The sequence below is a fragment of the Bombina bombina genome, chromosome 3 (genome assembly GCF_027579735.1).
Source record: "Bombina bombina isolate aBomBom1 chromosome 3, aBomBom1.pri, whole genome shotgun sequence".
NCBI classification, from domain to species: Eukaryota; Metazoa; Chordata; class Amphibia; order Anura; family Bombinatoridae; genus Bombina; species Bombina bombina.
In genome coordinates this window covers 880316491-880343941 of record NC_069501.1, presented here as the reverse complement: position 1 = coordinate 880343941, position 27451 = coordinate 880316491, and positions in this window count along the sequence as shown.

The following is a 27451-nucleotide window of genomic DNA, read 5'->3' as shown; positions in this document are numbered from 1 at the left end:
GTGTGCTTTTCAACTTTGGATCGTCATATTTCAGGTTTCCTTATTTTGACCGGAATCCTCAAAGTATCTTTCACTTGTTAAATCTGTTTCTCCCGGCTTATACATTGAAAGCCGTGTATCGGCGTCTGACGTCACCGTAAGTCTCAGGAGCTCTCTCTCACTCTGGCTGCAAACAACCAACTCCTGTGCTTAATAGCAACTCACCTTGAAGCTGCGGTAACCGTTACTATTTCTTACTCTCTGAAGGTGGTAACGTATTATACCTTAATTCACTTACTACTTTTAAGGACTTTCCTGCATGTTATACAGTGTGACGCTTATGCAAATACAGCTACCTTTAACAATCTGATTGCTTGTAATATCTATCGATTCAGCTTGACGAACTGTGCTTTAATATTCTATGTGCCTTATCAAATATCATACTGTTGGTTGTGAAGGACTGCCTGCTGTTTACATGAATACTAACAACGTTATAGACTAACTAAGGACTGCCTGTTAACTAAAAACAATATAACCTGTTATAGAGCTCTCCTGCTTAATTTAAATAGAAACACCTCCTGGTTGCAACCTGTGTTATTTGAGGCTGACATTCACCTACTAACACTAATCTATATTTATCTTTCTTTTATCTACTATCTGTATAATTATCTGCATATTGCAAACTGCTATTGCAATCGGGATAATATACCTTTAAATCTCATTTCTTTCACTCTGCATCCATGCAGCAGTGACCCTCAGATCTATGAGCAAAAACTAGGTTCTTGATTACATCTAATGAACCTAAAGGTTTGGTGTGAGACTGAGTGGTCCTGCAGTTAAGGATATCAAATACTTGCACCTAACATAACATATTACCAAGCCTAACATATATCCTACAGCATGGATATCAGTGAACTTACAAACCGTGTTGGTTCCCTTGCACAAAGCATGGACCATATGCTACAAGGCCTCAGAGAAATTAAAATTGAAAATGATCACATTAGGAAGTTTATTAATGTGCATTTATCTGATAAACCTGCTCCTATTGATTTAACACCTGAACCAATTGTATCTCCACCTGAAAAATTCTTTGGTGACAGGACTCAGTTTAGAGAATTTAAAAACTCCTGTACTTTGTATTTTTCTTTAAAACCCCGAACCTATGCATCTGATCGAGTCAAAGTTCTAACGGTCATCTCATATCTCAGAGGAGAGGCTAAATCATGGGCTAACGCCTTCTATGAGAACAATGACCCCATATTGGACTCCTTAGATGCCTTTTTCTCTGCCATGTCCCTATTATATGAAGACCATCATAAGCAGAATACTGCTGAGACTGCTCTTAGGAACCTACGACAAGGTAAAAGAGCAGTAGAAGAATATATCACGGACTTTAAAAGATGGGCACCAGACACCCAATGGAATGAACCTGCTCTGAGAAATCAGTTCAGAACAGGTCTTTCTGAAACATTAAAAGATGAATTAGCCCGTGGTGCAGTTCCTGTGGATTTAGAGAATCTTATGACCTTATGTATCACTGTTGATAGAAGGATAAGAGAACGTAGATCTGAAAGGGCACTATCTGATCCTGTTGTCAAGAAAATCCCAGCATACCATCCTGTGGTCACTGCACCATCTAAATCAAATGATGAACCTATGGAAGTTGCTGTCATGAGGGGTCCTCTAAAACCAGAGGAAAAAGCCAGAAGGAAGCTACATAACTTGTGTTTATATTGCGCAGCAAAGGACCATGCTGTTAGAGACTGTCCTGTGCTTATCAGACAGAAGAGGGGTAAGAATCTTCAACACCAAAATTGCCTTAATAAATTGTCTGCGCTTACCACTCATTTACCAATTTCTGTTCTTTTGCAGTGGCGTCTACAGAAGACAAAAACCCAGGCCGTTATTGACTCTGGTGCATCTGGGAATTTCATTGACCAAGCATTTGTAACAAAACATAAAATACCCACAATAAAAAAAGATAGTGCACAAGCCATAAGATTGGTTGATGGTTTTCTTATGAATACGGGGCCTATCACCCATCACACTACACCCTTACAAGTTATCACACAGAAGGGCCATACTGAGACATGTACATTTGACATTTTGCCCTCTAGTTTATACCCGTTAATTTTTGGTATCAATTGGTTGATAAAACATGATCCTGATATTTCTTGGAAGCAAGGTGTTGTGAATTTTAATTCCACTTACTGTAAGGAAGTCTGTTTTCCCAAAGCTTCTGTGTGTTGTATGACTGATCATGTTTTACCTGAATGTTATAAAGAATATTCTGATGTGTTTGACAAAGTAGAAGCTCAGAACTTACCCCCCCACAGGTCATATGACTGTCCTATAGACTTACTACCGGGCAGTTCCATTCCCTTTGGTCATATATACCCTATGTCAGAACCTGAATTGGTTCATTTGAAACAGTACTTAGAGGATAACCTTAAGAAAGGTTTTATAAGACCTTCCACCTCTCCAGCGGGTGCTGCAATGTTTTTTGTTAAAAATAAGGACGGATCACTTCGTCCTATTATCGACTACAGACAACTTAATAAATGTACCAAGAAAAACAGGTACCCACTCCCACTTATCCCTGAACTTATAGAACGGTTGCAAGGAGCTAAAATTTACACAAAATTAGATCTTAGAGGAGCTTATAACTTGATAAGAATGAGGAAAGGCGATGAGTGGCTAACAGCTTTCCGCACACGTTATGGACTGTATGAATATACAGTAATGCCTTTTGGGCTGTGCAACGCTCCTGCAACGTTCCAGTGTTTTATAAATGACGTATTTCATGACTTACTTGATGTCTGTATGGTCATTTATTTAGATGACATTTTAATCTATTCTGACAATATAACAAACCATCACACCCATGTCAAGCTTGTTTTGTCCAGACTTCGTACACACCATCTCTATGCCAAGTTAGAGAAATGCATTTTTAATACCACTACTATCTCCTTCTTAGGATACCAGGTTTCCCCTTCTGGTATCGCTATGGAAGCAAACAAAGTGGAAGCTATTACTAACTGGAGCACCCCCCGTACAAAAAAAGATGTTCAGAGATTTCTTGGGTTTGCAAACTTCTATAGGAAGTTTATCAAGGGCTTTTCTGAGATTGCTAGACCCTTGACTAAATTAACTCAGAAAAAACCTGGTTTCTCTTGGAATATACATGCTGAGAACGCATTTAAAGTATTAAAGGAGAGGTTTGTAACAGCACCGATACTCAAATTCCCAGATCCCAGTTTACAGTACACGCTTGAGGTTGATGCTTCTGAGTACGCTCTTGGAGCTGTACTCTCACAAAGAGTTTCACCCAAGGAAGCACTACATCCAATATCATATTACTCTAGGGTAATGAGCTCAGCCGAGCTAAATTATGCTATTGGTGAAAAAGAGCTTCTCGCTATAAAATCAGCACTAGAGTTTTGGAGACACCTCCTTGAGGGTACTAAACATACTATTCTTATATTTACGGATCATAGAAACCTTGAATATTTAAAAACCAGCAAAACATTAACATCTAGACAAGTTAGATGGAGCCTCTTCTTTTCAAGATTTGATTTTACCATCACTTACCGCCCAGGTTCCAAAAATACAAAAGCAGATGCGCTTTCAAGGAAGGATCCAAAACCTCAACATTATATACCTCCAGATTCTATCATTCCACAAAATAAGTTCATTGGATTGACTTCAATCACTGAAACCTCTATAAAAGAGTATCAGAGAGCAGATCCAAAACTCCCATTAGCAGATCTACAAAAACACAGTAGTAATCTGTATTACCATGGAAACCAGATATACATTCCAGAACCTCTACGAAATGAATTGATGCATTCTGCACATGATTCTCTCCTTTCAGGACATCCTGGACTTCATAAAACACTACGCATACTACAAAGAGACTATTGGTGGCCCAATATGAAAAGTTCTGTCTCTTCTTACATTCGATCCTGTTCTGTCTGCGCTACTTGCAAACATACTAGAACTCGTCCTTATGGACTTCTACTTTCATTACCAGTTCCTGAAAGACCCTGGAAGGACATAGCAATGGACTATATAGTGGAGCTACCTCCATCCTCTAATCATAACACAATTCTAGTCATTGTTGATCTTTTTTCTAAAATGGCACACTTTATCCCACATATGGGTTTACCAACCGCATCCGAAACAGCCATACTGTTCTTGAATCATGTTGTAAAGTTACATGGACTACCTGACTCCATCACGTCTGATAGAGGATCTCAATTCACCTCTAAGTTCTGGACTCAGTTATGTTCTATTCTCAAGATTACTAGGAGATTAAGTACTGCTTATCATCCCCAGACTAATGGTCAGTGCGAAAGGACTAACCAGTCTCTTGAACAGTATCTGAGATGCTATTGTACCAACCAACAGGATAACTGGTTCGCTCTGCTGCCTACTGCAGAATTTGCACATAATAACATGACCAACGCATCCACAAAAACTTCGCCATTCTATATTAATTATGGTTTTCACCCTTCATATCATCTTTTCCACAGAACCGATTCCTTGCTACCTACGGTTGATCAGACAGTTAATACTATTGCTGAGGGTTTTTCTGTTCTCAAAACAACCTTACAAGAAGCTCAAGCTTCACAGAAACATCATTATGATTTGAGACGCTCAAAACCCCCTCCTTATAAACCTGGGGATAAGGTTTGGCTAAGTACCAAACACCTGAAACTCTGTATTCCAAGTAAAAAGCTTGGAAGTCTCTTCATAGGTCCCTATGACATAGTTAAGGTTGTTAATCCAAATGCTGTGACTCTTCAGCTACCTCCCTCTCTCAGGATACATCCTACATTCCATGTGTCCCTCCTGAAACCTTTCTCTCCGACAAGGGATCCCCCTCATCCGTCATTGACTAACCCTCCAGTTGTGGATGATGTTGAGTATGAAGTGGATTCTATTTTGGACTCTCGTTTATACCGCAATCAACTCCAGTACCTGGTACGATGGAAAGGTTTTGGGGCTGATGAGGACTCCTGGGAACCATACTCTAATTTGTCGGCACCCCGTCTTCTTTCAATTTTCCATCGAAGACATCCCGACCGACCCAAGCCTTGATCCGCGGAGCGGCTCTTTTTAGGGGGGCGTCCTGTTATGTTCCTGTCCCTTTAAATCAGGATGTTCAGGTATTCACATTCCTATATAAGGCCCCTCCTCCAGTCTACCTATGCTTGGTAATTTGTATTCACTTAGCTATAAGCTGAGCAACAACGAAGACACCTTGCTGATATTCCTAACCTAGGAATTTACTATTAGTAACTACAATTGCTGTGTGCTTTTCAACTTTGGATCGTCATATTTCAGGTTTCCTTATTTTGACCGGAATCCTCAAAGTATCTTTCACTTGTTAAATCTGTTTCTCCCGGCTTATACATTGAAAGCCGTGTATCGGCGTCTGACGTCACCGTAAGTCTCAGGAGCTCTCTCTCACTCTGGCTGCAAACAACCAACTCCTGTGCTTAATAGCAACTCACCTTGAAGCTGCGGTAACCGTTACTATTTCTTACTCTCTGAAGGTGGTAACGTATTATACCTTAATTCACTTACTACTTTTAAGGACTTTCCTGCATGTTATACAGTGTGACGCTTATGCAAATACAGCTACCTTTAACAATCTGATTGCTTGTAATATCTATCGATTCAGCTTGACGAACTGTGCTTTAATATTCTATGTGCCTTATCAAATATCATACTGTTGGTTGTGAAGGACTGCCTGCTGTTTACATGAATACTAACAACGTTATAGACTAACTAAGGACTGCCTGTTAACTAAAAACAATATAACCTGTTATAGAGCTCTCCTGCTTAATTTAAATAGAAACACCTCCTGGTTGCAACCTGTGTTATTTGAGGCTGACATTCACCTACTAACACTAATCTATATTTATCTTTCTTTTATCTACTATCTGTATAATAATCTGCATATTGCAAACTGCTATTGCAATCGGGATAATATACCTTTAAATCTCATTTCTTTCACTCTGCATCCATGCAGCAGTGACCCTCAGATCTATGAGCAAAAACTAGGTTCTTGATTACATCTAATGAACCTAAAGGTTTGGTGTGAGACTGAGTGGTCCTGCAGTTAAGGATATCAAATACTTGCACCTAACATAACAATATCACAGAATGAAAAGCTCCCTAACACAGCCCCATTGATGTCTATAGGGGAAGAAAAAGTTATGTTTAAACCTAACACCCTAACATAAAAAACAAGTCTAAACACCCCTAATCTGCTGCCCCAACATCGCCGCCACCTACATAATGTTATTAACCTCTAATCTGCTGCCCCCGACATCAACGCCACCTACATAATGTTATTAACCCCTAATCTGCCACCCTTAACATCGCCGCCACCTACATTACAGTTATTAACCCCTAATCTGCTGGCCCGAATATTTCCGCCAACTGCCTACACTTATTAGCCTCTAATCTGCTGCCCCCAATGTCAACGCCACTTTACAAAGGTTATTAACCCCTAAACCTCTGGCCTCCCACATCACTAACACTACATAAATAAATTAACCCCTAAACCTAACCCTTATGTAACCCTAACCCTAAGCATAAGTCTAACCCTAACATAACCCTGAACATAACCCTAATCCTAACACCCTCTAACTTAAATATAATTAAAATAAATCGAAATAAAACTTACAATTATTACCCAAATAACCTATTTAAAATGAAATATATAAATTAACCCCTAAACCTAACCCTAACGTAACCCTAACCCTAAGCATAAGTCTAAAGCTAACGTAACCCTGAACCTAACCCTAATCCTAACACCCCCTAACTTAAATATAATTAAAATAAATCTAAATAAAACTTACAATTATTACCCAAATAACCTATTTAAAACGAAATACATGCTTACCTGTAAAATAAAACCTAAGCAAGCTACAAAATAACTAATAGTTACATTGAGCTCGCATTCTATTGGCTATTTCAATCAGCCAATAGAATGTGAGCTCAATCCTATTGGCTGATTGGATCAGCCAATAGGATGAAAGCTCAATCCTATTGGCTGATTGTAACAGCCAATAGGATTTTTTCACCTTTAATTCCTATTGGCTGATAGAATTTTATCAGCCAATCGGAATGTAAGGGACGCCATCTTGGATGACGTCACTTAAAGGGAAACTTCATTCTACAGCAGTGATCGGAAGAAGAGGATGCTCCGCGCAGGATGTCTTGAAGATGGAGCCGCTCCGCAATGGATGGATGAAGATAGAAGATGCCATCTGGATGAAGACATCTGCCTGCTTGGATGAAGACATCTGCCAGCTTCGATGAGTACTTCTACCCGTTTGGATGAAGACTTCTGCTGCCTGGATGAGGATGGATGTCTGGTCTAGAAAAACTGTAAGTGGATCATCGTGGGTTAGTGTTAGTTTTTTTTAAGGGATTTTATTTTTAGAGTAGAGTTTTGGGCAATGTAAAAGAGCTAAATGCCCTTTTAAGGGCAATGCCCATCCAAATTCCCTTTTCAGGGCAATGGTTAGCTTAGGTTTATTTAGATAGGTTTTTATTTGGGGGGTTTGGTTGTGTGGGTGGTGGGTTTTACTGTTGGGGGGTTGTTTGTATTTTGTTTTTACAGGTAAAAGAGCTCATTTCTTTGGGGCAATGTCCCGCAAAAGGCCCTTTAAAGGGCTATTGGCAGTTAAGTGTAGGCTAGGATTTTTTTTATTTTGGGGGGCTTTTTTATTTTTATAGAACTATTAGATTAGGAGTAATTCATTTTTATTTTGGATAATTTTGTTTTTTTATTTTGTGTAATTTAGTGTTTATATTTTTTTGTAATTTAGACAAATGTATTTGAATAATTTAATTTTTTTATTTTATTGTAATGTTAGTTTTTAGTGTAAGGCAGGTTAGGTTTTATTTTACAGGTAACTTTGTATTTATTTTAGCTATGTAGTTAGTAAATAGTTAATAACTATTTACTAACTAGTCTACCTATTTAAAATAAATAGAAACTTAACTGTGAAATAAAAATAAAACCTAAGCAAGCTACAATTTAACTATTAGTTATTTTGTAGCTAGCTTAGGTTTTATTTTAAAGGTATGTATTTAGTATTAAATAGGTTATTTAGATAATAATTGTATGTTTTATTTAGATTTATTTTAATTATATTTAAGTAAGGGGGTGTTAGGGTTAGGGTTACGTTAAGGTTAGGGTTAGATTTAGGCTTAGGGTTATGTTAGGGTTAGTTTTAGGGGTTAATATATTTATGTAGTGATGCAGGAGGGTGGCGGTTTAGGGGTTAATAAGTTTATTATAGTGGCGACGATGTCGGGGAGCGGCAGAATATGGTTTAATAAATTTTTTAAGGTGCGGCGATGTCCAGAGCGGCAGATTAGGGATTAATTAACTTATTATAGTGTTTGCGATGCTGGAGGTCCTCGGTTTAGGGGTTAATAGGTAGTCTATGGGTGTTAGGGTACTTTTTAACACTTTAGTTATGAGTTTTATGCTACAGCTTTGTAACGTAAAACTCATAACTACTGACTTTAGATGGCGGTACAGATCTTATGGATATAGAGTGTACCACTCACTTTTTGGCCTCCCATTCAAACTTGTAATACCGGCGCTATGAAAGTCCCATTGAAAAAGGACTTTTTAAAAAGTGCGCAACTGACGTTGCGTGACGACCAGAAAGGTTTGCGTTATACCTATACCTATAAGACTTGTAATAGCGGTGTTAGGAAAAAAGCAGCATTATGAAGCATAACAATGTTTTTTCTCTCATAACACAAAACTCGTAATCTAGCTGAGTGTGTTTATTTTTAAACAGAGGTTAGATGTATCAATTGGCTGATATAAGTGATCCTTTTTAGATGCATTGGTGCTTCATTCTGACTATAGTGATTGAATTTACCAATAGGCATTACTATGCAAAGGGTAGAGACCCTGCACTTCGCTGCCAGTGCTGCTGCTACAAAGTAAAATTTACACGTTTTCAAATATTATTTTGATTTAGCACTTGTGCGCTTTTTATAGTCTTTTTTGTTACTTATTAATATCACCCATCCACATTGTATCATAATCTGTTTCAGCACTCTAATCACTGACTAAATGTAACATAGTGTCTCAATGTTATGTGTATAATAGTTTTTGTTTATCATGATCACTATAGTAACCCAGGGGTCAGATCACATGGGAGAGTAAACTGGAAGTGGTTCAGGATTCAAACTGCTACAGTTGTCTAACTGCACAGAAGGGTATGTTTCAATGCTCAATTCTTTTTTCACATTTTGATTATTTGCATTATTGATTATACATGCTATTTAAGAGTGTTGTTTTTTCACTTTTGCACTGTCTTAGGAAGGGGCTTGTGACCCCGAAATGTCACAGCAGTGACATATAAAAATAAAAAGTTATTTGCTTTAAATTTCAACTGCCGCTTCCCTACCACAACTTCTGTTTGGGTTCTTTTGAGATGTAAGTTTCCAAGCTGGACACCCTGGTAACTGACCATTAAGTGAGAGTGCCTGCCTTTTTCATTTTTTTTTTGGTTGCATCCACCATCTGAGATGATTTGGACCCTCCTCACCATCACATTAGAGCACATCACACTTTCTTCACCAGCACCATCTAATTTGGGACAACATATTACTGCATATTCTGAACTGTTGCAATAGGGAAACTGTTACTTCAAACCAGCCTCTGACGTCCAGCCAAATGACGACGACCCTCAGTATACCAACAGATGTAGAGGGAGCGGACAACCTAACCCTCATTGAGGGCGATGCCGCTAGGATCCTTTTTGTGGCTGACTTACCTTCTAACATTGATGAAACAGCACAGACTTTGTTTCTACAAAAATTTAAACTCAAACAGAGAGAAATAGATCTCCAACTACATGGTACCTATATTTCAGAATACTATAGGAAACGCCTAATACCTAGAGGATTCCTGTTTAAAATTGTCCCTACTATAGGGAGGTCTACTCCCAAATTTTGCAAGAGATGGTACGCTGTGCTTAACAAATGCTCCCTTGATCTCATGCTGCTGGTAGTGGAGGAAGTCCGAGCACTGTTGGAACAAGTACGCATTGAAGTACTGCAGATCGAAACTACCAAAGATGCAATTCTACAACAAGATATGAATGAGAATCGGACAGAGAAATTATCCACACAACTTAAAGAATACAGTACTGTATTGGTGGCCTTTAAAAATAAAAAGTTAACATATGTAACAAAAGATTACAGAGACTAGAAGGTGTATCGCTGGACCCTTGGACCAGAAGAATGGTCCAGATTCCCTATGAGGAGATACAGAAGACAGAGAGTATTTACAAATCAAAGACTGAACACAGTTGATACAAGTTCGGGCTCTGATCCAGCGAATAGCGAATCACAGGACCAGCCACCTCAACAATCATCCTTACAGTCTTTTTTAGGGGTGACTACCAGGTCTGCACAGAGAAGACTAGGAATAGACCACGCACGAGAAGGGGAGGGTTTGGAGGAAGACCAGCCTATCGATCCCGTCACAGGAGGATATAATTGTGAATATCAGTACACACACCTTGTCTGATATGCAGAGATGTGTACTTAATAAAGCAGAAATATAGAAATAGAAGGATGATTCCTCAGAGGTTGTAGTCCAAAATACTTTTAATAGATACAGGTTCAGACAACAAAACCACAAAATTTCGGGGTCAATACCCCTTAGTCATGTGATGAAACATTACTTTAACACACCTGATTAAATAGGCTAACAAATTAACCCTTAATGCACTTTGCAACTTTACTTTAGCATAGCAATGTATTAACACTGACCCCTGCTGACCAGTTGTGAAAATGGCATGTATATTAAAAACAAAGTATCAGGAAGCCTCCAGCAAAATTATTTAAAGATACAATACTATTGTTATATATGGTCACACACACTATAATAGCCAAACATTTTATAATATATACACACAAAAAAAAAAGAATTATTAAATAAACAAAAATTATATCCAAAAGAGTACAAAAAAAATATATACAAAAATATATTAGTTATTAAACAGTTCTAACTTGCTATCTTGCATATAGGATGCCATCTAAACTAAAATGGAATTATAAATGGCAAATATATTGAAAAAATGGTAACTTTATATCAATTAACCTATTAATGGTGTTTTTCCTAAGTGGATTTAATGTAACCTATTATATACAGAAATATGTTTCATTATATATGTAGTTACTACACAGTTCAAGAGCTGTCATGTTTTATTAAGAGTAGATGAGAGAGAAACAGAACCTAGAGTGAAAACTCATAGCACAATGCCTCATCAATAACATTTCAGTAAAATATCTCAATAAAACACAGCCCAGTCAATCTCCCTGTTCATCCCCTTCGGCTCCAGGGTATCTAATTTGAATATCCAATAAGATTCACATTGTTTTAACGAACGTGTTCTATTACCGCCACGTCTTGGAATCTTAATGTGGTCGATAACCTGGAACCAGAGCTGACTAACATGGTGGCCACTGACAAGAAATGATATGCAACTGGAGCAGTGGTCACCTTGCACCTGATGTTGCTCTTATGCTCGGTGATACGGTCACCCACCCATCTGGTGGACTCACCCACATAGGCACGCCCACATGGACACTTAATCAGATATATGACAAAGCTCGTATTGCAAGTATAATAATCTTGGTACTTAAATGTACATCCTGTTTGGGGATGCACAAAGTAAGGGCTTTTGATAACAGACCCACAGTTAATACACCCTAAACAAGGGAAACAACCCAAGTTCTTCTTAGTGATGTATCCCTGTTGAGGGGCTCTGCCAGGGCCCACATCTGCTTTCACCAAAGCATCTCTCAAGCTTTTACTTAATAAAGGACACACGTTTGTTCCAACAACACATACGGATGAATTTTCTTTATATGTGGATAGCATGAAATTTCAAAGCCAGTTGAAATTAGGGGATTTTTAAAACAATGTGTCTAAGGATGACAAACTCTACCCCTTTAAGGCAACTAGTACTTTTGAGTGGGGTAGGAAGGGGCGCTGAACAGCAATCTGAAAATGTATTTAACTAAGACCTTTGCATTAATTTATATTTAGTTGGGGTAGAGAATACCAATATTAAATCTTATATGAGGCGTGATGGTAAAGTAAAATAAAATAAAATAAAATAATATAATAATCTTCTATCTTTTAGTTGGGGTAGAAAATACCAATAATATGAGGTTCAAGGTGTGATGATAAAATAAATTAGTATAATAATCTTCTATCTTTGCAGTGATAATGAATATACAGAGGAGCGTCTTTTATACATAAAGGTACTGTGTTACATCCCTAATTGGGAACTTTTAAAGGAACCACAAAAAAAGGAAAGACTGTGGGTAAACACCTGCTAGGAAAAGCCCTCTAATTAAAGCTTGCAACACTGTGTTTAATAAGACACACACCACTTTGAAAAACACTTATTACAGACTATCAATACAGAATAGGCTTATCACTGTTTTTACCATTGGTTCATACTGGTGTATAAAAGCTAACTATACTTATCAATCTGCAATGGTTTATTATTACTGTATCAACCTATGCTAGGAAAAGCCCTCTAATTAAAGCTTGCAACACTGTGTTTAATAAGACACAAGCCACTTTGAAACACCTGTTACAGACTATCAACACAGAAAAGGCTTGTCATTGTTTTTACTATTGGTTCATACCGGTGTATGAAAGCTAACTACACTTATCAATCTGCAGTGGTTTATTGTTACTGTATCAACCTATGCCTCTACTAGTTTTCACTTTATTGTATGTCCATCTTCTAACATATTAGTAGCTATTGGAGTCTTTTCAATCAGAATTGTAGTTTTAAATTAGAATTGTAGTTTTTAATGCATTTATAACACCGGTGTTATTAAGTTTTTAGAATCTATTTTTTTAGAACATTACTGTTGTTTAATATTTTAACTGCTACTAATGTCTGTAAGGAATTTTTATTTCTTAATATGAACTCACTTACTAAATTAACATTATTACATTAATCTGCTTACCATCCCTTTTTTCATTTTTAAATCAGGATCCATATTTTCTACCTAAAATTTAAAACTTGTGAGGAATCCCTAGTTCCCATTACTAATTTACTCACAACTATATTTAACTATATTTATTTTTATGCACCCCAACTTTTCACTACAACAATTATCATACCTGCTGCACGTATACTATACACACAGAAGATCTACCTGGTGACATAGAGTCACTTTAAACTTATACTGCTCTAACACTAATTTTACACCTATTTACTCTCACGATTGAATATAATCTTTTGCCCTACATAAACAAGGAGAAATTAGCATGTTTTAACTTTTATTAACACTTTCACTATGTAGCTTTCTACGCAGCACACATTATATTATCACTGAAAAGATAGAAGATTATTATACTATTTTATTTTATTTTTATCATCACACCTGAACCTTATATTATTGGCATTCTCTACCCTAACTAAAAGATTAACACTTTCATTAACACTTTCAATAAGTAGCTTTCTACACAACACACATTGTATTATAACTGCAAAGATAGAAGATTATTATACTAATTTATTTTATCATCACACCTTGAACCTCATATTATTGGTATTTTCTACCCCAACTAAAGGATAGAAGATTATTATATTATATTATTTTATTTTACTTTACCATCACACCTCATATAAGATTTAATATTGTTATTCTCTACCCCAACTAAATATAAATTAATGCAAAGGTCTTAGTTATATACATTTCCAGATTGCAGTTCAGCACCCCTTCCTACCCCACTATAATCTCTTTTTTTCAAAAACTTTTGGTGTAGTCACTTGTGAGAAGACTACACTAGTGAAGGAGGCTATATCTGGAGTGAGTTAGATTGTTCAAATTAAACCAGTACATTTGACACAGAGATCACCAATCCAAGTATTTGAATATACACCAGACTGACTCAACAATTGTGTGAACATAAAAAATCAACTCTGTTTAAACACAATATGACTAAAGAAGAACGTGAAGCTATCACCACACTATCTAAAAATGCTGAAATAGTGATCCTCCCTGCTGACAAGGGTGGTGCAGTGGTAATACAAAACTACCAGGACTATAGAACAGAAATACTGAGACATTTAGGAGATGCCAACACATACAAATGGTTACCAGGTGATCCTACACTTCAGTTACAACAGATTGATACAATTGTAAATGATGCACTCTTGAGCAAATAGATTGACACACATATCAGGGATGGTGACACATCCAGTGAGACCCATCATGTTTACCTTACCAAAAATTCACAAAGATTTACAATCACCCCTGGGTTGTCCAATTGTATCAGCAAGAGATTCACTGTTACAACCTCTAGCTATTTTTTGGGTCATATTTTGCAACCCATTGCTACCAACACGACCTCCTATTTAAGTGACTCCGGGGCTTTGGTGGAAACACTGAAAGAACTGACAGAGATAGCGCCAGACAACCTACTGGTTTGCATGGATGTTAACAGTCTTTATACTGTAATTCCTCAGGAAGAAGGGATACAGGTGATCTTGACATGTTTACAGAAATATCCATATGTGGGACCACCAACTGAATTCATCCAACAACTGCTGATGTTTTGTCTCAGTAACAGCTATTTTAGGTTTGAGAAAATATTCTACATACAACTCATAGGGACAACCATGGGCTCAAATATTGCAGCCTCATTTACCAATTTATACATGGAATATGTGGAGGAGAATATACTGCAAGTTTATACACATCCAAGCACCGTCGGTACATCGATGACATCTTACTTATATGGAAAAGTGATGAAATGTAATTAAATTAGTGGGTGATGACCTTTAATAACTCAGAATGTCCTACCAAAATAAAGATTTCTTCCAGCAAGATTTCTATTGATTTTCTTGATCTACAGATCTTCAAGAATGATGGCCAACTTGGCACTACTTTGTTTCATAAAGAGACCTACAGGAACTCAATACTACATGCAAATAGCAGCCACCCAAGATCACTGGTGAAAATGATACAGAAATCAGATATTAAGGGCGGTGAGAAACAATTCCTCTGACCAACAGAAAATGGTACAGATACAGAGAATGGAAGAAAAATTTGCCCCAAGAGGCTATAGGAATGAGAACATTCTAACAGCCAAAATGGAGGCAATACAAGTGACACAAAAGGACCTCATGACGACAATTAAAGTGCAGGATGACACAAAGAGGATGAACTTTACCACCATCTATACACCATAGCTAAGGAATATGGGTAAGATATTGACCCAATAATGGCACATCATACAGAGTGATCCATCATTGTCATACCAGGAACACAGACCACCAAGGGTAGGTTTTAAGCGTGGGAAGCCTTTACGTGACCTACTAGTGCTAAAAGACCCACACCACTGCTATACAAAACATACTTGACTCAAATCCACCAAGAAAAGTTTGTATAGATGCCCTACCTGTGTCACCTGTCACTCCGTGGTTCAAGGGACCAGTTTTAGACACCCACATACCAACAAAAGGTATATCCTATAAAACTACTTAACATGCACATCTCTGTATGTGGTTTATATGTTGAGCTGTATTTGTGGGCTGTTCTATGTTGGCAAGACCTTGGACGACATAAAGAAGAGGATGGCAAACCATCGGAGTGCCATCCGTACAGCCATAGAAAAAGTAGACAGTGACCAACCTGTAGTGAGACATTTTGCACATAAAGAACATACGGTAAAAGACTTAATATTTCAGCTGATTAATCATGTTCTGCCACTGATTCATGGTGGCAATAGAAATAAACGTTTACTGCAAGTTGAGGCTCACTGGATACATAAGTTGGACATTGTACAGCCTAGGGGACTAAACGCAAATATTGATTGGCATTTTTTTTTGTAAACTAGTTGTCTAGGCCTTAAACAATTAGGTCAGAACATTATTACAATATGCTCTATCCACTGTCATATGTTGTTGTACAATATTAGCGTAATGTATAGATACTTGAGTCCTCAATATTGTCTTTGATACAATGGACCAACATTTGATCCATAGATATACATAGGATCTATAGCTGTGAGATCCTGTCTTTTGGCCTGCACAACAGGATACTTCTGGTTTAATTTCTTGCTAACTATTCCATAGATACAAGTGTCTTAGGGCCGTAGGCAACTGACATCTGATTTGTTTGAATTTTGAATAATCTGCCTGACTCACTTTATTCTTTGTTAGTTCTTAGCTGTTAACTTTTGATCATTTTTTTCATTTATTTTTGGTGTTGAAATAGCAACATAAAATTTTACCAATATTTTTGGTGTTGAAATAGCAACATAAAATTTGTTTTTTATTTTCCCAACTTTTACATTCGATCCATAGATATACATAGGATCTATACCTGTGAGATCCTGTCTTTTGGCCCGTACAATAGGATATTTTTTTATTTAATTTTTTTAGTTTAATTTCTTGCTAATTATACCATAGATACAATTGTCCTAGGGCGGTAGGCACCTGACATCTGATTTATCTGAATTTAAATAATCAGCCTGACTCATTTTGTCTTTGACGAATTTTGGTAGTTCTTAGTTGCTAACTTTTGATCATGTTTTGTTGACATTTACTTTTGGTGTTGAAATAGCAACATAACATTTATTTTTGATGTTGAAATAGCAACATAAAAATGTTTCTCATTTTCTCAACTTTTACATTGCAAATGTACTATGTATATATCATATGCTATGCGAACACATCTATCTGTTAGAGTTCATAAGATGATCTAATTTTGGTTTTATTTCGGTTTTTTATCTTTGAGCCTAATTCAGCCAGCTCTATCACCGATGTGCCACATATCTAGCGTGCCTCTGCATAGTGACTTTCACTAATTTCTTATTTCTTAATAATCCACCCGTTATGTTATAGGGACATACTATTGCTAGGATCATGACATAATTAGTCGTATGATATGTAAGTTAGACATAGTAATGTATATAAGACAATAACACACGCCCCATATGGGCAGAGCCAAGCTGACCAGGTTTTTACACTGTCATGGCTTTACTGTAATACATGCCGTATGTGACAGATAATCCTTATAGCATGATCAACCTTTGAAACAATAATGGTAAGCAGCAACAGCACAATCTGATAATGTATATACTATGGCTGCTGTCTTCCATATATCAGACAATGTAAAAACAATTTTTTTTATCTTGCATACAATATGTCCCATTGTAGTGATTTTTACTGGGTGGAATTTTCTTAGACACATGCCCAGGGTTCAGGTTAGGGAGATTATTAGCATTATCACTTAAGAAACAATAGGTATTGCAAAGTTGTTTTCTATTGTATCAATGTGGATACTATCTCCTAGATTTAGAGTTTTGTCGGTAAAGACCCGCGGTGCTAACGCTTCTTTTTTTTTTCCAGCGCACCCTTAAGACAACGCTGGTATTTAGAGTTGTCTGAATGGCTGCGTTAGCCTCAGAAAATGGAGCATAGAGCATAATTTAGCTCCACTTCAACTCTCAATACCAGTGTTGCCTACGGTAGCGGTAAGCTGGAAAAACGTGCTCGTGCACGATATCCCCATAGGAAACAATGGGGCTGAGCTGGCTGAAAAAAAAACTAACACCTGCAAAAAAGCAGCGTTCAGCTCCTAACGGAGCCCCATTGTTTCCTATGGGGAAACATTCTCTAAGTCTACACCTAACACCCTAACATGAACCCTGAGTCTAAACACCCCTAACCTTACACTTATTAACCCCTAATCTGCCACCCCTGCTATCGTTGACACCTGCATTTTATTATTACCCCCTAATCTGCCGCTCCGGACACAGCCGCAACCTACATTATCGCTATGAACCCCTAATCTACTGCCCCTAACATCGCCGACACCTATATTATATTTATTACCCCCTAATCTGCCCCCCCCCAACATCGCAGCCACCAACCTACACGTATAAACCCCTAATCTGCTGACCAGACATCGCCACAACTATAATAAATGTATTAACCCCTAATCCGCCGCACTCCCGCCTCGCAAACACTAGAATAAATAGTATTAACCCCTAATCTGCCCTCCCTAACATCGCCGCCACCTACCTACAAATATTAACCCCTAATCTCCTGCCCGCAACATCGCTGCTACTATAATAAATTAATTAACCCCTAAACCTAAGTCTAACCCTAACCCCAACACCCCCTAACTTAAATATCATTTAAATTAATCTAAATAAATTTACTATCATTAAATCATTTTTTCCTATTTAAAACTAAATACTTACCTATAAAATAAACCCTAATATAGCTACAATATAACTATTAGTTACATTATAGCTATTTTAGGATTTATATTTATTTTACAGGCAACTTTGTATTTATTTTAACTAGGTACAATAGCTAGTTAATAATTAATTTTTTTACAAGAAGTTTAAACTAATTACACCTAATCTAAGCCCCCTAATAAAATAAAAAAGCCCCCCAAAATAATAAAATGCCCTACCCTATTCTAAATTAAAAAGTAATCAGCTCTTTTACCAGCCCTTAAAAGGGCCTTTTGCGGGTCGTTGCCCCAAACTAATCAGCTCTTTTACCTGTTAATAAAAATACAATACTCCCCAACATTACAACCCACCACCCACATACCCCTTCTCTAACCCACCCAAACCCCCCTTAAATAAACCTAACACTAACCCCCTGAAGATCTCCCTACCTTGAGTCGTCTTCACTCAGCCGAGCCAAATTCTTCATCCAACCGGGGCAAGAAGATGTCCTCCATCCAGTAGAAGTCTTCATCCAAGCGGGGTCTTCTATCTTCATCCATCTGGAGCTGAGCGGAGCCATCTTCCAGCCAGCTGAAGCGGAGCCATCCTCTTCAACCGACGGACTAACGACAAATGATGGTTCCTTTAAGGGACGTCATCCAAGATGATAGGATTCTATCAGTCAATCGGAATTAAGGTAAGAAAAATCTGATTGGCTGATTCAATCAGCCAAACAGATTGAAGTTCAATCCGATTGGCTGATCCAATCAGCCAATCGGATTGACCTCGCATTCTATTGGCTGTTCCGAGTCTTGTCGGTAGAGGCTCTACCGCTCACTTGTTCCAAGACTCCAAATACCAGCGTTAGGCAAATCCCATTGAAAACATAGGATACGCAATTGACGTAAGGGGATCTGCGGTAGCCTGGAGTCGCGGAAAGAAACTGAGCGGTAGACCCTTTCCTGCCTGACTCTAAATACCAGCGGGCGGTAAAAAGCAGCGTTAGAACCCCTTAACGCTGCTTTTGACGGCTAACGCCAAACTCTAAATCTAGGCGTATGTTTTTGTTGTTGCACAGTTTGTAACATCTGGATATCCCCATGACAACCGTTTCAATGGATTTCTGTGTTGGGGAGGAATCAGATTTTAAATGATTGTTTGTTCTTTTCACTCTTGTTGGTCTGATAAAGGGGTGAACACCCCAAAACATCACTGTAAATAAAATTGTGTTGTACACTTGATAAGACCAGAGAGTTCTTTGTCCTTCAGATATATATATATATATATATATATATATATATATATATATATATATATATATATATATATATATACTGTATATATATATATATATATATATATATATGTCCAAATTAAGAAAATAAAAAGATGAGTTAATCCAGCACCACTAATATACAAGCCAAATAAATAAATTGAGGTAAGTCTGTAAATGATCACAAATAACTGCTGATTCAAGTCAGAGAGAGCAAATTATTAATTCATAACCTTCTCTATGATTGAATACAAATTATATCACATGTACATAGCATACAGCAAAATTCCAAGTAATCCTAAAAACCCAAGGGATATGTGATAACCAAAATTATAAACCTAAGATATACCGGTATATGTGTAATCAAAATTCAATACTTTGAAATACATTTGACAACTTCATTCACACAAAATAACTTTATTGGAAAAAATAATTAAAGTAGTAGTCCGGCTGGACTAGTACTCACACACACTCACACACATACGGTTTAAAACTTGCTGGAACTCAGACTATGTAATTTGATCTGAATTGCACCTCGTAAAATATACATCACTCCTTAACAGGAGGTATTGAAGTATTTGTGTATATATAAATAATCAACTCCTGTAGGTAAGTGAGTATGTTATTAGTAGTGGTAGTAGGGTGTATCTAATAAGTACTTATACAAAAAAGCACCACAATAATATAAATAGTATCCGATTACATTTCCGGTTTGTGTGCTAAGAAGTGTAAAGTCTACAGTACACTCAATGTATATATGTTAGTCAAACAGTCAAAAGTAAAGCTGGTGGTTTACTGTGTTCCTAAATTTTAATCATTGCAAGTGTTGCAAAATATGTTAAACTGGTATTAAAGGGCCCCGGTCACAGCACAGTCATTGGTGATTTTAAAGTACGGTATATACCTTTAAATTAATTAAAGATTCAAATGCACTCTATATGCATAATGCACATATGCATCATTAAGTGTAATATTAATGTATGACTAATACAACCAATTATTAACTTTGCTTTGAAAAAGAGATAGAAATTAGATTTTCAGTTCAACCTTGCTGAATAAAAATATACCAACAGGTAACCCACGAATGGAAAGATATGCTGAGCTGAGCTAGAAAAGGTCTCTTCTATAGCGGAGGCCTGTTTAAACATTAGCTATCTTTGGAGCTTATAGTTCAACCACACTGAGTATAAATATACCAGCAGATTACCCACAAATGGAACGATATGCTGAGCTGAACTAAAAAAAGGTCTCTTCTATAGCGGAGGCCTGTTTAACCATTTAGCTGTCGCTGGAGCTATAGTTCAACCTTGCTAAGTATAAATGTACCCACAGGTTACCCACGAATAGAAAGATATGCTGAGCTGAACTGAAAAAAGGTCTCTTCTATAGCGGAGGCCTGTTTAACCATTAGTTATCACTGTATATAATTCTGAGCACAGGTTACCCACGATTGAAAAGAAGTCTGCTAATCTTAGACTGAAAAAGGTCTCTTCTATAGCGGAGGCCTTGTTTTAACATTAACTGCCACTGTCTGTAAGCGTAATCACTACGGTGCAATTAGATATTAAGGCTGAGTCAGCTATTAAAATCGAGGTTCCATAACCTCGTGCAGGTGCCCCTGACGCGCGTTTCACATAACGCTTCTGAAGAACTATATTAACTATTTAATAGCTACCTAGTTAAAATAATTACAAAATTACCGGTAAAATAAATCGTAACCTAAGTTACAATTAAACCTAACACTAAACTATCAATAAGTTAATTAAATAAACTACCTACAATTAAATCAACTAAACTAAATTACAAAAAACAAACAAACACTAAATTACAAAAAACAAAAAAGATTACAAGACTTTTAAACTAATTACACCTACTCTAAGCCCACTAAAAAAATAACAAAGCCCCCCCCCAAAAAAAAAATGCCCTACCCTATTCTAAAATAAAAAGTTAATAGCTCTATTACCTTACCAGCTCTTAAAAGGGCCTTTAGCGGGGCATGCCCCAAAGAAATCAGCTCTTTTGCCTGAAAAAAAAACATACAATACCCCCCCAACATTACAACCCACCACCCACATACCCCTAATCTAACCCAAACCCCCCTTAAAAAACCTAACACTTAGCCCCTGAAGATCTCCCTACCTTGTCTTCACCCAGCCTGGTATCACTGATCGGTCCAGAAGAGGATCCGAAGTCTTCATCCAGGCAGCATCTTCTATCTTCTTCCATCCGGAGAGGAGCGGGTCCATCTTGAAGCAGCCGACGCTTAGCCATCCTTCCTCACTGACGGACTAACAACGAATGAAGGTTCCTTTAAATTAAGTCATCCAAGATGGCGTCCCTCGAATTCCGATTGGCTGATAGGATTCTATCAGCCAATCGGAATTAAGGTAGGAAAAATCTGATTGGCTGAATGAATCAGCCAATCAGATTCAAGTTCAATCCGATTGGCTGATTGGATCAGCCAATCGGATTGAACTTGAATCTGATTGGCTGATTCAATCAGCCAATCAGATTTTTCCTACCTTAATTCCAATTGGCTGAATCCTATCAGCCAATCGGAATTCGAGTGACGCCATCTTGGATGACGTCCCTTAAAGGAACCTTCATTCATTGTCTAGTCGTCGGAAGAAGAGGATGTTCCGCGCCAGAGATCTTGAAGATGGAGCCGCTCCTCGTCGGATGGATGAAGATAGAAGATGCCGCTTGGATGAAGATATTTGCCGGTCCAGATGTCCTCTTTTGCCCGGATAGGATGAAGACTTCTGCCGCTCCGGATGTCTTCTTTTGGTCCATCGCTGCTCGGCTGAGTGAAGACGACTCAAGGTAGGGTGATCTTCAGGGGGGTAGTGTTAGGTTTATTTAAGGGGGGTTTGGTTTAGATTAGGGGTATGTGGGTGGTGGGTTGTAATGTTGGGGGTGGTATTGTGTTTTTTTTACAGGCAAAAGAGCTGTTTACTTTGGGGCATTGCCCACAAAAAGCCCTTTTAAGGGCTGGTAAGGTAATAGAGCTGTTAACTTTTATTTTAGAAAAAGGTAGGGCATTTATTTATTTTGGGGGGCTTTGTTATTTTTTTAGGGGGATTAGAGTAGGTGTAATTAGTTTAAAATTCTTGTAATCTTTTTTTATTTTTTGTAATTTAGTGGGGGGGGGTTGTAATTTAGTGGGGTTTTTTTGTAATTTAGTTTAGTTTATTTAATTGTAGGTAATTGTAGGTAGTTTAGTTAATTAATTTATTGATAGTTTAGTGTTAGGTTTAATTGTAACTTAGGTTAGGATTTATTTTACCGGTAATTTTGTAATTATTTTAACTAGGTAGCTATTAAATAGCTAATATCTATTTAATAGCTATTGTACCTAGTTTAAATAAATACAAAGTTGCCTGTAAAATAAATATAAATCCTAAAATAGCTACAATATAATTATTCGTTATATTGCAGCTATATTAGGGTTTATTTTACAGGTAAGTATTTAGCTTTAAATAGGATTAATTTATTTAATAAGAAATATTTTATTTTGTTAGATTTAAATTATATTTAATTTAGGGGGGGTGTTAGGGTTAGGGTTAGACTTAGCTTTAGGGGTTAATACATTTATTATAGTAGCGGCGAGCTCTGGTCGGAAATTAGGGGTTAATAAGTATAGGTAAGGTAGCGACGACGTTGGGGGGGCAGATTAGGGTTTAATAAATATAATGTAGGTGTTGGCGACGTTGGGGGCAGCAGATTAGGGGTTCATAGGGATAACGTAGGTTGCGGCGGTGTTCGGAGCGGCAGATTAGGGGTTAATAATATAATGCAGGGGTCAGCGATAGTGGGGACGGCAGATTAGGGGTTAATAAGTGTAAGGTTAGGGGTGTTTAGACTCGGGGTACATGTTAGGGTGTTAGGTGCAGACTTAGAAAGTGTTTCCCCATAGTAAACAATGGGGCTGCGTTAGGAGCAGAACGCTGCTTTTTTGCAGGTTTAAGTTTTTTTTCAGCTCAAACTGCCCCATTGTTTCCTATGGGGATATCGTGCACATTTTTCAAGTTGGCCGCTACCGTAAGCAACGCTGGTATTGAGAGTTGAAGTGGTGGTAAATTATGCTCTACGCTCCCTTTTTGGAGCCTAACGCAGCCCTTCAGAGAACTCTAAATACCAGCGTTATTTAAAAGGTGCGGGGGGAAAAAAACATGCGTAGCTAACGCACCCCTTTGGCCACAAAACTCTAAATCTAACCGATAGAATGTTGAAGCACAGAGTCCTTTGTAGCCAGCTATAAAGATAATAGCAAATATGTGCATGCAATTCCGTAAGTTGTAGCAATGGTGAATTTTTTGTTGCATACAGTTAATGCATTCATCCAATGTTACTTCCAAGCATAATACACTTGCCAAAGCAGATGATTTCAAAGAGTAATGTAATGACATAGACAATTGTTAAGCACATGCAAAAATCAGCTTGGTATGGCAATAATCACTCACAGCTTCCAATATTAATTCAATGCAGCCAAAGTAAATATTCTTAAGGCATGGTTATGTAGCAGGACTGAGTATAAAGCACATGCATTTGATGGTACGTAGCAAAAGCAAGCACAGTTGAAATAGAGCAAATCTGCAAAGCGTCCTTTAATAGGTAGACACCATTAGAGACCGGGTTCACAAGGCAAATAGCCCACAGCTCACAAACACAGGCTTAACGCCACTTGCTCACTGATGGGTATATATGTGTATGTATGTGTATATGAAATCTTTTAAAAAAGAGCTTTGGTTATTCAAACAACAAAAAATGCATAGAGACAAATTGGACTATGAATTGAATAAGGTTTATAGATGGAGTCATACTAATGATTTTAAGACACCCTACAAAAATAAAATGCAACATAGGAATACACATAAGAAGTTAGGGCCTAAACAAGACAAAAAAGTCACCTTTAGTGAGACAGAATATGAATATGACACCTCAGATCAGGAAACATCTTCACAACAAGTGAATCATTCTTCATCAGCAAAAGATAGTCTATCAGTGTTAGACATTCCCACTACCTCTAACGTTACACAGTCAAAAAACGGGGAGGGTTTTCCCAAACTGAAAACAAAAAACAAAACAAAAAGAAAGTACGTAGAGGGAATAGGCGAAGAGGCAGAAGGGGCAGGAGGCAGTCGCTACCCTCACAGAAAGAGAGTGTCTTACAGGACAAGTCATCAATAAATAATGTAGTAAATTTATCTTCTAGATGTCTGACAGAACAGGAAATCTCTTTATTACAAAGGGGCCTAAATTTTGCCCCCAGTTGCAGTTTTAATCTTTTTTCTACAGTGTTAGATGTTAATCGGTTTGTGAGAAATCTTACCCTGAAAAAACATTTTGCAAGTGATGTGGAAATGACAAATGAGGAAGAGGACAATCAGGTTGTTTGTGAGCAGCACATTCCCAATTTTGATTTTAATGATTATACTGCAATGGTTGATATGCAAGAACTCATCAGGGAAAGTGATTGCACACAGACAACCAGATCTGGACCCTCTGAAAGAGACATTAATCTTAATGATTTCAAAGAAAAAAGTTTTTTCTACCCTATACATAGTAGAGGTCAACATCTACAGGTATTTCAACAGACCTTAGCAACACAATTAATTGCATTAGACGATAAGAACAAAACCTCAAACACATACAAAAGCAGTAACCTTACATCCCAAGAGAGAAAAGCAATACAGGCACTTAAAAATGATAAGAATATAGTCATAAGAGAATCCGACAAAGGAGGTAATACAGTCATCTTGAATAAAATTGATTACTTAACTGAGGCCAATAGGCAACTTTCTAACATGGATGTATACCAACCACTTTTGTCGGACCCTACTTATTCATTCAGAAAAATACTATCAGAAATAGTATACAAAGCAAAATTAGATGGAGTATTCTCCGAGAAAGTCATGGAGTACCTTTTACCCAAAAATCCTTGTGTACCTATTTTCCATCAGCTTCCAAAATTGCATAAGGACCCTGTACATCCGCCAGGCCGCCCAATAGTGGCAGGCATTGGGTCCTTAAACGAAAGGCTATCTGATCTGGTTGATACTTTTTTGAAACCGATAGTCATTGAGTTATATGGATATTTGAAAGATACTACATCATTTATTGAGAAAATTAAACATGTCACATGGTGTGACTCTTATAGATTTGTCACTTTAGACGTCACCTCACTTTACACAACCATTCCTCATGTTTTAGGTTTGGAAGCATTGGATTTTTTTCTAACAAATCTCACCACATATGATTTTTTCACTAATCAATTTCTTCACATTGCTGTGGAGTATTTACTTACACACAATTTTTTTATGTTCGAGGGTCGATTCTATCTACAAAGACGTGGCACCGCTATGGGGGCAAAATTTGCCCCTTCCTATGCTAACCTCTATATGGGGTTCTGGGAGCGGTGCCACGTCTTTGGAGATGGCAATCCTTTTCGAAATAATATTGTTTTTTTCGGCCAGTACATTGATGACTTGGTGTTGGTATGGGGACCAGCAATCGGTCGCTAGGTTCCTTGAATACGCCAACAGCAATCGATTCAATTTATCTTTCACTATGCAGGAAAATACACATACTATTAATTTTTTGGATGTTTCTTTAACATCCAACACTGAGACACATTCAATTGAGATTGAATTATACAGGAAAAGCACAGCAGGTAACACGATATTACACTCAACATCATGTCACCCTAAACATACCATTGAGTCCATTCCATATGGACAATTAGTAAGAACAAAACGTAATTGTACTATGGATTCTAAATTTCAGATACATGCAGAAAGTACAAATCAGCGTCTAAAAACAGAAAGAATATACCAAACCAATATTTATTACTAATTACAGTAAAGATTACAATAAGATCTGTAACATTGTACGGAATTGCCTTCCCATCCTTGAAAGTGATGTAAAACTTAAAAAAATTGTGGCTAATGGTTGCCTTTTTTCAGCACGAAAAGCGAAAACTTTGGGGAGCATTTTGGCCCCCTCTATGTTACCTACAAGTAATGGTCAGACATGGCTCACAAAAAGGCTAGGTTGCTACAAATGTCAAGGTAAAATCTGTAAAACCTGTCCACATATTGAACAAGGGAACAGATTCAAATCGAGTACAATGGAAAAAGAATTTGACATACGTTATAGAATTACCTGTAACACCACACATATCATATACCTTTTGACATGTCAGGGATGTAAGAAACAGTACGTGGGGCGCACGAAACGTGCCCTACGTGACAGGGCCCTCCAACATTTGAGGGACATAGGAAATCCAGATTGTACTACCCCAATAGCGAAACACTTTAGGCAGGAACACAATTCAGACGATTCATTATTGACTATACAAGGCATAGACCATGTGCCAAGACATAGAAGAGGGGGAGACAGGGAGAGACGTTTGGACCAGAGGGAAGTGTTTTGGATATTTAATTTAAAAACCAAGCACCCTTCTGTCTAAACTCCATTATGGATGTAGATTTATTTTATTGAATCTTTAATAAAAATTTTCCTTTGTAGATATAATTTTGACAAAGGATACATTTGAGTTGATTGTAGATAAAAGATATATTTCAAAAATGAAGTTTTAAATATTAGTATGCATTGCTTTCCAAATATTCTAAATATAAAGTCTTTTGCTTGAACTAAGTTTTTTGCCCATAAGGGGTTAATAAGATACAGGTGCCTGCAATTATCTTAACTCCTTACCTTTAAATAGTACTAGTAGGTGTGGACACAAACTATGCCAGTGAACAAGGGCTGAGATCTGGCCCGAAACATGTTTGGCTATTTTTAGTCCTGAACATCTTGTTGCAGGCCTGTGACTGTTGTGAAACTTTTAACTTTTGTGATGAATACATTTTGAACTTTTTAAACAAATTTCTCAAGTCCTCTTTCTGGAG